The sequence below is a fragment of the Delphinapterus leucas genome, chromosome 12 (assembly GCF_059928025.1).
Source record: "Delphinapterus leucas isolate spDelLeu-1000000601 "Yukka" chromosome 12, BTC_Dleu_Yukka2, whole genome shotgun sequence".
In the NCBI taxonomy this organism is placed as follows: Eukaryota; Metazoa; Chordata; class Mammalia; order Artiodactyla; family Monodontidae; genus Delphinapterus; species Delphinapterus leucas.
In genome coordinates, this window is record NC_143140.1 from 81,333,085 (window position 1) to 81,344,012 (window position 10,928).

At 36.1% G+C, this 10,928-nt stretch overlaps 1 pseudogene across 1 annotated transcript in view; it reads left to right on the top strand.

The window, feature by feature from the left end:
- Positions 1–10,928, top strand: part of LOC149747911 (uncharacterized) — a 74,987-nt pseudogene that overhangs the window by 49,153 nt on the left and 14,906 nt on the right. Inside the window, exon 3 of the transcript XR_016395111.1 lies at positions 10,364–10,422. The product of XR_016395111.1 is annotated as an uncharacterized LOC149747911 (transcript). The remainder of the gene's footprint in view (positions 1–10,363; positions 10,423–10,928) is intronic.

Here is a 10,928-nt window from a genome sequence, read left to right on the forward strand (position 1 = left end):
AAGCCCCAGCTCGCCGCAACTAGAGAAAGCCTGCGTGCAGCAACGAGCACCCAGCGCAGCCAAAAATAAATAAATAAATTTATTAAAAAAAAAACAACAAAACAGCTTAGCATACCTATCCAGTGAGGACATTTCACTCAGTTATTCATTTCATAACTATTCGTGAGCAACCACCATGTGCTAGGTGTTGGGTATGCTGTCATGTACCAAAGAAATGGGGTCTCGTATAGTCTAACGGGGGAAACAAATGCTAAACAAATATCTGTACTTGCTGATCATTTAGATTGGAAAATGCAATTCTAACCAATTTTATGGTAGTAGGCAATATATTTCAGTTTTTTCATAGGTGCTGTATTTCAGTTTCATAGTCAAATTTGTGGTAGTGTGTTCTCTGTAGCATATCTGTGCATTACCAGAGGACTGGCCTTTGCTCTGGGTTTAATTTTAATATCACATGACCAAACGTCCTTACTGTTACAGGCTATTGTGCACACCCAAATAGCTGAGCTAACAATGCAAATAAACTGAATCTGAAGAAATATTAATCTGCTCATGGAGTTAGAAACTAAAAACCAATATATTTATTCTAAATAAAACTTATTCTCAAATAAATAAAACATACTTAATATAATCTAAATTTGCAAGATAGATTGAAAAAAATCCTAATGGTTTTCCATGAAGAAACCAAAAATATCATACAGAAAGAATCATCTGTTCAGTTTAGACTCTCCAAAATATTTTTAATGACATTCATATTAAGTTGGAGCCTTTTAAAATTAGCAAAATAACTGTGTAAGCACACACTAGGTATGCTAATGACAAGTTGAATAAAAAGAAAGTTTTCTCAAGTACAGATGTAAAATGAGAAGGTTTCTTTGCGTATGTCAATTATCACCCTCCTAGTTTCCTCGTGGGCTACATAATTCAATTTTAGCATTTCCCCTCTTTATAGAAGTAAAAGCAGTCCACATTAGCAAAACCAAAGATTTCCAGGAAGTACTAGCTGCTGTAATGGTGGGGAACGCGTAGATGAATAAATCACTGTTCGGTAGGAACTGTAAAATGTTTTATTGGAAGTCTGCTCTCCATATTCAGGTTTCCCTGAACCTGAAAGCCTATTGAAATATCCTCAGTGTTAAATGAACAGTAAATAAAAACTCTGTGATATATTTGGTAGTTTGTTTTTTTTATAAACTGATAGGCCAAAGCCTGTTTTTCTTGACTGATGTGGAAAGATTGAGAAAAGAAAAAAGGCCTCCAGTGAAAGGAAATTACCTTTCTAAATATAACATTCTAAAGTGATGTAACAGGTTTTTCCATATGTTGCTTGAATAAAACTAGTGTTTTTACAGAAGCATTTTACAGTACTCACCATTAAATAAACCGCAACAACAAATTTAAATTTCTAAAGCTATCTTCCAAAATATTAGTTTATTAAATAACTAGTATAAGAAAACATGTGATATCTTTGGTTTCCCTTTACTAAAATCTGTTTTACTTTTGAGTCAGTCCAACTTTAAAAACCACAGCCATCTGAATTCTGTTCATTTTAGGGCATTTTGCTATGTAAACTAACATTGTTCATTTTCGTTGCTTGCTAACACATTCTGGATCACTTAAAGTTATTGATCTAGGTTGAAAGAAGCTCTTGGACTCTAATCTATATTCCTCTAATCTATAAAAGCCATTGCTGGGCTTCCCTGGTGGCGCAGTGGTTAAGAATCCGCCTGCCAATGCAGCGGACATGGGGTCGAGCCGGGAAGATACCACATGCCGTGGAGCAGCTAAGCCCGTGCACCGCAACTACTGAGCCTGCGCTCTAGAGCCCATGAGCCACAACTACTGAAGCCCATGCGCAGCAACAAAGACCCAACGTAGCCAAAAATAAATTAAGTAAATAAATAAAATTTTTTTAATGTTGCTTATAAAATGTTTCTGCTTAGAAATGCTCATCCATTTCTATAGTTTCCTCCATTTTATTAAGTACAGAATCTGCCAAAACTTTATTAACTTTCATAATCCCCTTCCTTCTTATTTCTGTCTGGACTCGAGGATCTTTGGAAAGTCTTGTCTTACTCATTATAGTCCTCTACTGATGTACCAACTACTAAGCCCCAAATTTTAATATTAGAGTTGTATTCTTTTTATGCTTTCAAGATCACACTGGGTAGCTTGCTGTCTCTGGGTGTTGTTACTAGCTAACTCTGTGACAGTCCATTCCACTGACTGGAGGTTCCATGGGGGTAAGAACTAGGTCTGTCCTAGTCACTGCTGTGTCCTCAGCACCCATGCCTGGTGCATTATTGGTGCTCAGATGTTGGATGCATTCAGGTCATTTTAAGAGTAACACAGGTCTCTTGGGTGATAGGAAAGTGAGATAGGAAAGTGTTGATAACTGTATTATAGCATTTGCAATACAGCTACCATCCAGTCTATTGACTGGTATACATCCCTTGAAAGCCTGCTATCTTGGGAAGAGGCTCAGTATTTTTCTTTGTAATTCTAGTGCCTTTAACAGCACTTGAATGAAGGTCATTCATTCAAGAAACATTCACTACTTCACATTCTTGCCCATTTTCCCCTCCAACATTGAAAAATAAGCGGAAAATGGTGTTGGAATCCCCAGTTCTGTTTGGCCAGCTTTTTTAATAAAGAGGCCCACTTTGCTCTAAGAATGAAAAAGAGAGGGACATACAGGGGAATATGAGGAAGGGCCATCTACTCTAACTCCTAACTCTGATTCAGTATTAGGATTAAAGGTCCTTTGTCAAGTCATTATGCCAGCTGTTAGCCTTTTTAAAAATATAAACAGCAAATGACAAAATCTAAGCTATGGGTCATCAAAATCTGGTGTGCAGAGTCTGTGTTGTCTATCTGCTTTTGGTTTCCTTTCTAAAAGATTCACAACCAACTTACCATTCAATATAGCCCAGATTTGGGAAGCATGCAGTATCAGCCTAACGTTTCTTAATAAAATATAAAGAACTTTAATCAGTTCTACATACACACAGCTGGTGTGTGATCCTGCGGAACCCAACAAATGATACAAACTAAAGACTGAACTTGTCATTTCATCAGTCTTCTTTCTTTGCAGAATGCAATGCCTGACAAGTCATGCAAACCTGATGTATTACATCAGAATTGAGTGGGTAGAACCTTCACTTGAACAGTTTTTTTCTAATGTATCTAGTAAAATGCCACAGAAAACAATTCAACTTATTAAGAATTGCTTTATGTATTTTTCCCAAGAACACACCCATTTTGTAATATGAGATATATTCCTCAGAGACCTTGCTTTACCCACTTTATAAACTCCTGGCATAGTGCCTGACACACATCAGGCATTTACTATATAATTTAATCAAATTGTGGGTAAAACGAGTACATTTACTGGTTAGGAAACCAATAACTATTAGTTATTGAAAGATGTGCACCTCTTCTCAATAGTCTCCACTTCCAAATTCTAGGGTTTGGGGTTTTTTTAAGTGGTTGAGACCCACTGGATCTCTTTAGAAACATGCCAATTAGAGAGATCAAACAAAGGCCAATTAGAGATATCAAATTAGAAATAGAAGTTGAATTGAGTTTGCAAGTAAAGCTGTGAAGTGTCCGTCTCCGGAGGTCTCTATGGGAATAGAAATGTGTATCTGTGCGTAATAGATCCTAAATACTTGTTGAATGAAAAAATAAAAATTGAGTCTGAGGCATATAAATCATTGCCTGCTTGAATGAAAAATTTTTGTGATTGTTTAACACTCTTATTCTAAAATATTTGATCAGTTAAATTTCCCCCCTCCACTCCCACTTTGGTCAGCCCATTTCTATTGTGAATTCTGTAGCCGATGGGGTTTTTTTGCTTATGTCTGAACAATTATAAGTACATATGGCACCCCAGAATCAAAACTTGGTTCTCTGAAACAGCTAACAAGCTTTTGACAAGCAAAAGCTAAGAACTACAGTTCTTACTTTTGCAACTTTTCTGTATATTTCCAAATACATTTTTTTCAAGTTAATAGCCTTTCTAGAAAAAGCGGTATATATTTTTAAAAGATATATTCTCCAATAATAACAAAAATTAAGTTCCTAGAAACATATTTGATGAAAGATCTTTATGTAGACACTGGAATAACTTTAACTTTATTGAAAAATACTTCTAAAAGATCTAAATAATTGGAGGGGCATAAGATATGCATAGATGATCTCATTATTATAAAGATGTCAGTTCTCCCAAATATGGATCCAGTATAATCCCAGTCAAAATTCAAGGTGTTTTTGGTGGAACTTAGGTTGATTCTCAAACTTATACAGAACAAAGATCCAGAAATAGCCAAAAGAATCCTTAAGAAGAAACAGGTAGAAGGATTTAGAGATATTGTTATAAAGCCAGAATGATTTAGACACTGTAATTTTGGCAATAGGGATAAGTGATTAGACAAGTAAAACAGTATTTCTGAAACAGGCCCACATTTATATAGAAAACCTGTTACGTGACACAACTGAAATGCAAATCAGTGGAAAGAATAAATAAATGATACTGGGGTAATAGCTTATCCTTATGGAAAAAATGAAAATGGCACCTGCCTTGCAGCATACATAGTAATTAATTTCAAATGGATCAAGGACTTAAACACAAAATACACAATTATAAAACTTTTAAAAGAAACATAGAAGAATATCTTCATGTCCTTGGGGTAGGGAAAGAATTTATTACACAAGACAGAAAATCATTATACCATAAAGAGACATATATAACTGCATCATATTTAAGAACTTCACTTTGTCAAGAGACTGAAGATAAACCATAACCCATAACAGACAGATGGATTTACATTTTGGATAATATATAAATAACTCCAACAAATTCATAAGAAAAAAATAATTCAGTAGAAAAATGGGCAAAGTGTATGCGCAAGTTTTTCACAGGGAAGGAAATGTGAATAGCCAACACACAAATGAAGTTATGCTCAACCCCATTAGTAATTAGGTAAATGCAAATTTAAACCACAGTAATACCATTTCTCACCCACCAGAATAGCTATAATTAAAAGTTTATGGGGGCTTCCCTGGTGGTGCAGTGGTTGGGAGTCCGCCTGCCGATGCAGGAGACACGGGTTCGTGCCCCGGTCCGGGAGGATCCCACATGCCGCGGAGCGGCTGGGCCCGTGAGCCATGGCCGCTGAGCCTGCGCGTCCGGAGCCTGTGCTCCACAACGAGAGAGGCCACAGCAGTGAGAGGCCCGGGTACTGCAAAAAAAAAAAAGTTTATGGTATTAGGTGTTGGCCATAATATGAAGTGAAAAGAACTCTCATATATAGGCATACATCAGAGATATTGCAGGTTCAGTTTCAGACCATTGCAATAATGTTAATGTCACAATAAATCGAGTCACACAAATTGTTTGGTTTCCCAGTGCATATAAAAGTTATGTTTATACTATATACTGTAGTCTACTGAGTGCTTAATAGCATTTTGCCTAAAAAATCTATATACCTTAATTTAAAAATATTTTATTGCTAAAAAATGCTAACCATCATCCGACAACCCAGGGTTACCACAAACTTTCAATTTGTAAAAATAAGTAAATAAATAAAAATGCAATATGTTCAAGGTGCAATAAAGTAAAGCACAGTAAAATGAGGTATGCGTGTACTCTGGGTGGAGTGTAAATTGGTACAATTACTCTTGAAAAAAAATTGGCATTACCCAGTTGAACAACCCAGCAGTTCCAGTTCAAGTAAATACAATGTAGAAGTATGAATACAGGAGTCATGTACAACATGGCTTGTATAGGAAAGAAAAATGGAAACAATCTAAAGGTCTAACAGTAGAGCGTATAAATATACCACGAAGTATCCAGTGAAATTCAAAGAAATACTCTCCATCTGCACAAATAATTACACTGCAAAATGACATGGAGGGATCTCACTAATGTAATATTTATTTATTTGGTTGCAACAGGTCTTAGTTGCAGCAGGCAGGATCCTAAGTTGTGGCATGCAAACTCTTAGTTGCGGCATGCATGTGGGATCTAGTTCCCTGACCAGGGATGGAACCCGGGTGCCCTGCATTGGGAGCGCAGAGTCTTAACCACTGCATCACCAGGGAAGTCCCTCACAAACGTTATATAGAGTAGAAGAAAGTAAGTCACCTTGGAGCATGTATAGATCTGTTTTATAGTTCAAAAACACACAGAATTGATCAGAATGAGATTCCTCCATGTAGGCTCATTTTCATGCCCCACATGTTTGCAGAATGGCTACGGCAACTCTGGCCTCTAAATCCTGTCTTGTTCGTGTCTCATAGAAGCAGGAAAAGTTCTGCTTCCTTAGTAATTTTAATAAAATACCCCAGTTAGGTCTCATTGATCCCGATTGGTGTGGCTTGGGTCACGCGCCTATCCATGCACCAATCACAGTAATCAGGGAGATGAAATATGATGAATTGTTTAGCCTAATTGATTTCATTCAGAGCACCTGGGCTGATAGTAGGACAAAGGAGAGGGAAACGCTGGTATGGTCGTCAGAAGGAGGGTAGATGGATGTTGGGCTTCCAAAATTAGAGAGGATAGTATTCCGCCCCCTTTCAGCAGCCGAATTAAGAAGGTTTGTATTTCACTAGCTACTGTTGCTTGCTTATGGTCTATGAAAGAAATGAGGCAGCTCAAAGAAGGGCAAGTGGAAGAGAGAAAGTGGTTTTTATGTCGAAGTGGACCTAGAGTCCCGAGTTACCTGGCATTCTTAAATCAGAACGGATAGACGTGGCGCGGCCCCCCAGGATGGCAGGTGTGGGGCAGGCGCTGGACTCCGGTCTGAATACAGAGATTCCTTTTGGATTTACATGATCAAACTGTATATCCCCTCAAAAATACTCACTTTGTTTTTGTCTACTTGACCATCTGTGTTACTTATTTAAGGAATACTTTCTAGGTACTTCGGGCATGAACTTTGGGAAAGTTGCCCTTTTTTGGTCTTACCGCTATTGAGCACATTATAGTCTACACTGGTTTTAAATTCTGTGATTTCTGGTAGCCCTTTATGTGAGTTTTCACCCTCACTTGTTTCTTCTATGAAGTTTTATGTGTTTTACTCAAGAAATAAAGATAACAGATTTCATGCTTGTGGGCAAGCTTTTGGGGCTCCTGTGTTTCAAATAGTTGACATTTTTAGGGAAAGTGTCTACGCCGTGGGTATTTGCACAGTCATTATCATAAGTAGAAGTGTTTTCATCGAACATGACTTTAAATTGTTCCTTGTTTAAACCCTCCCAGACTCAGCCCATTAAACCTGTTTTGACCTAGTCACTCAGTATCATCCTCCTCCGAAGCTAACAGGCCTTTAATTTTGTCCTGATATAAAGAGTAAATGTGATCCCTTTTGTGACATTGATCCCATAGTTATTGTCAGAAACACTTGGCTTTTAGTTTCTCTCCTCACTCTGTTGTCTGAAATGAGAGATAAGCTTATTTTAGACACTGTAGCTAAAAAGACATGGCGACATATTGGACTTGTGTCTCCTTTTTATAAAACCAACCCTGACATTTTATTTATTTTTATTCTCAAACTCACATTAGTTGTGGTTTGCCTATAGAACTTATTTTAAACACCACCTTGCATGTACTCCTGACTATAAGTTTCACATTGTTCTTTGGCCAAAAGCAATAAAATGTGACCTGTTTTATCATGGTTCAGTGAAGTGTAATTAACATTTTCTTTCCAGAAATATAACATTGATGGCTATTTATAACATTTCCCCAACCTTCAAGAGTGTAGTGAAGCGTTTGGGGGTATTTTTATATCAAATTCTATTTGTATTTAATGCTGTGAGTATAATCTATCAGTGCATTTTGCACTTAAGGCCGGATAATCAAATATTCTTAATGTGTTTTTTCCTAAAAATTCTATCGTGAATTTATAGAACAGCCTCTGAGATCCTCAAGTATTCACCTATAAATAAGCCTCTCTGATTATAAAAGCCTCTTACTGTTCTCATATTCCTATAATGGTACTTCACCTTCTACAGACCAAAAATATAAATTCATTAGTTTACCTCATATTGAGTTTCCTGGCTAGATGATGCCTTTTTTTTTCCCTTTTCTAAAAAAGTACATTTATACTTCTCAACATTTCTCATGAGGAAACCATTGTCCTAAAGATTTCCTTAAACATTTTCTATATAGGTTCTTTGAGCATAATTTTTCTGAATATGACCGGTTTTCAGACTGTCTTTTTTTTTCATTTGTTTGTGACTGGCCTTTGCTACCACTGGACAAAAAGCATTGCTTTTTACGTATTTCACATCATCTGATACCACCCTTACTAGTTCCAACAGGGTTATTTTTAGATATTTCTCTTGAGTTTTAGGTATTCAGCCTTGCACCTGCTGATGGTGGTATTTGGTCTGTTCATTTCCTTTCACTAATACTTTGTGAACATCTTTTTATTTTATTCCTGACTTTTTAGCAAAAATGTGGTCTGTTGGTTTTAGATCTTTTTAAAAATCACAGTAGGTGATCTTTCTATTTCTAGATTACTGAGAGGTTATCAGGTATAAGTGCTGAGTTTATCACATGCTATTTTGTCATCTTTGGAAATATGAATACGTGTTGATCTGACCTATTGATACAGCGTAAGAGATTTATTTATATAATATTTATAGAATAAGCCCAGTTTATATTGTTGTATCATTATTTTAATTTACTAGAAATCAAGAGTTCTGAGCACTTCATTTGATGTTCTTCCATCTTGTTTATCTAAGTCAAATAAGCCTCTTACTTTTTGCCTTCTCTGTGTCTTATCAGGTTAGGTTATCTGATAAGCTTCACCAAACAAACTGAAGAGTCGCATTTGTTTTATATCCTGAAAGCTTTTTATACAGTTTGGGAATTGTCTAATCCTTGAAGTGAACCATATTTCTTAGCCTTTCAGCTTTTATATTTCTGGTTCAGTTTTAATAATTAAATACCACCTTAGAAAACTGTTTCCATTGAGATGTTCAGATTTATTCACAAGGATCTTTTCATATGGCATTCTCAAGTTTATCATCTCTTCCATATCTGTGATGTGTTCTTCTAGTAATTCGAGTTTCATGTTGGATTTTAAGACTAGATTTGCCTGAAATCTGTCTATGAGACATTTCATTCTATAATGAACCAGTGACTGTTTTTTAAATATCGAAATCAAAAATTCCTGCTTTTATTTTTTTCTGCCTTTCCTATATTACCTTTACTGCTGTTTTTGAACTTAAGTTTAAATATGCAGTTTATTGCTTTGTTCTCTCCAGTTTAAAAAAAAAAACAAAACAGCTACTAGCGTCACAAGTAAAACTGCATTTCTTACTCCCCACCCAAAATGAAATTAACTTGCTTTTACCATCTATCCCCACTCATTTCCCTGTTTTTCATAACATGATCCAGGATTTCAGACTTAGATGAACTTAACTACTATAGTAATGTTTTTATTAGACATTTTTTCCAAAAATTTGGAAGTTTGCACACTATTTGGACTGGTTTTAGAATAATTAGCGTACTTTATTCCCTATTTACTGCTTTTAATGCTTACCAGCCGTGCTACTACGTGACTACTTTTTCACTCTTTTTATTTGGATTCATCCCTCAGTCAAGTGGAAATATTTTCAAGTAACTTTTGTTCCTGAAGATACCTATCTGATACATATCTAGGCACATTTGTTTTTCCATTATATAATGTCTGTGGTTCTTTCTTTTCAAAAATAGTGACCAGAAAAAAAGCAACCCCAGATTTTACCACATCTAAGCATCACTCCCATTAACTTCTACCTTCCCACCCCAAGTGCTTTGCAAAGATGGAAACTGAGAGGAATTATTGGCTACAGCCATAGAGAGGAGCTCAGGGATAGAGTGGCCATGGCCTTAGAAGGCGGTTCACATCCTGTGGAAGACTTGCGTTTCAGAGATAAGGATACGAGGGCTGAGACTGAGTGAAATCATCCATTCTCCTTCTGCTCCTTGGAGTTTCATCTCTCTTCCTGGTAAAGGAAATTCTTCTTGGCTCCTGGCAAGTCATTGAACTTAATTTTTAGCGCTATTGAAAGTTCAAGTCTTTTTTAGATTTTCTGAGTATTTCAAGGGAAAGGGAAAATCAAGATTGGACAGTAGCTTTCTAACACCACACCCTGTAAGTTGTTTTTTAAGTTAAATTGTTATGATTATTGCTATAGGTCCATTATAGACCAGTAGCATAGGTGACTTTTTCCTAGGAAAATTATGGTCTTTTTGCATCCAGTCTTCCTTTTGCCCCTTAAAATTGGCCCAGATTTCTCATCCATGTTCCACTGAAATCATTCTGGAAAAGTAAAAAGCAATTTATATTTTGTGTTTCTGCTACAGGTGGAGACGGATGTTAGCAGTTGGTGGGTGAAGACACTGGAAAGGCTTCAATCATAAAAGTGAGCTGTTTTCATTTTTTTACCACTTGAGTATGAAACATGCTTAAAGATTAATAAATTTGTAATTTAGGTTTGTTAGGTATTTTTGTGTAAGTACCCTCTAAGAGCCAAATTTATATTGTTTTTTAACTACTTTGTAAGACAGAATAACAAATATTATAACCAGAGGGTGAAATACAAAAGAAAATTCATATTTCAAAGTACATACATGAGGAATAAAAATGGAGTCAGGAAGAGTAAACCATAGTGTGACCCAAATTGGAATCATATCTTCCTGTTGGCGCGCTACTGCTAATGAGTCAGTCTCTTGGGTAATATTTTAAATGCTTTTCATTGGTGAGAAAAGTTCTTCCTGTTCTTTTTAAGTTCCTCTTTTTTCTTTAAGATTTAAAATCTCAATGCAATTTTGTGGTGGTAGTACTTGAAAAACCACAATGAACAATAAGAGGGAAAGGAAGGAGGGAGATATACCGTTTTTTTAAGGTCTAGGCAGTTATTTTATTTTG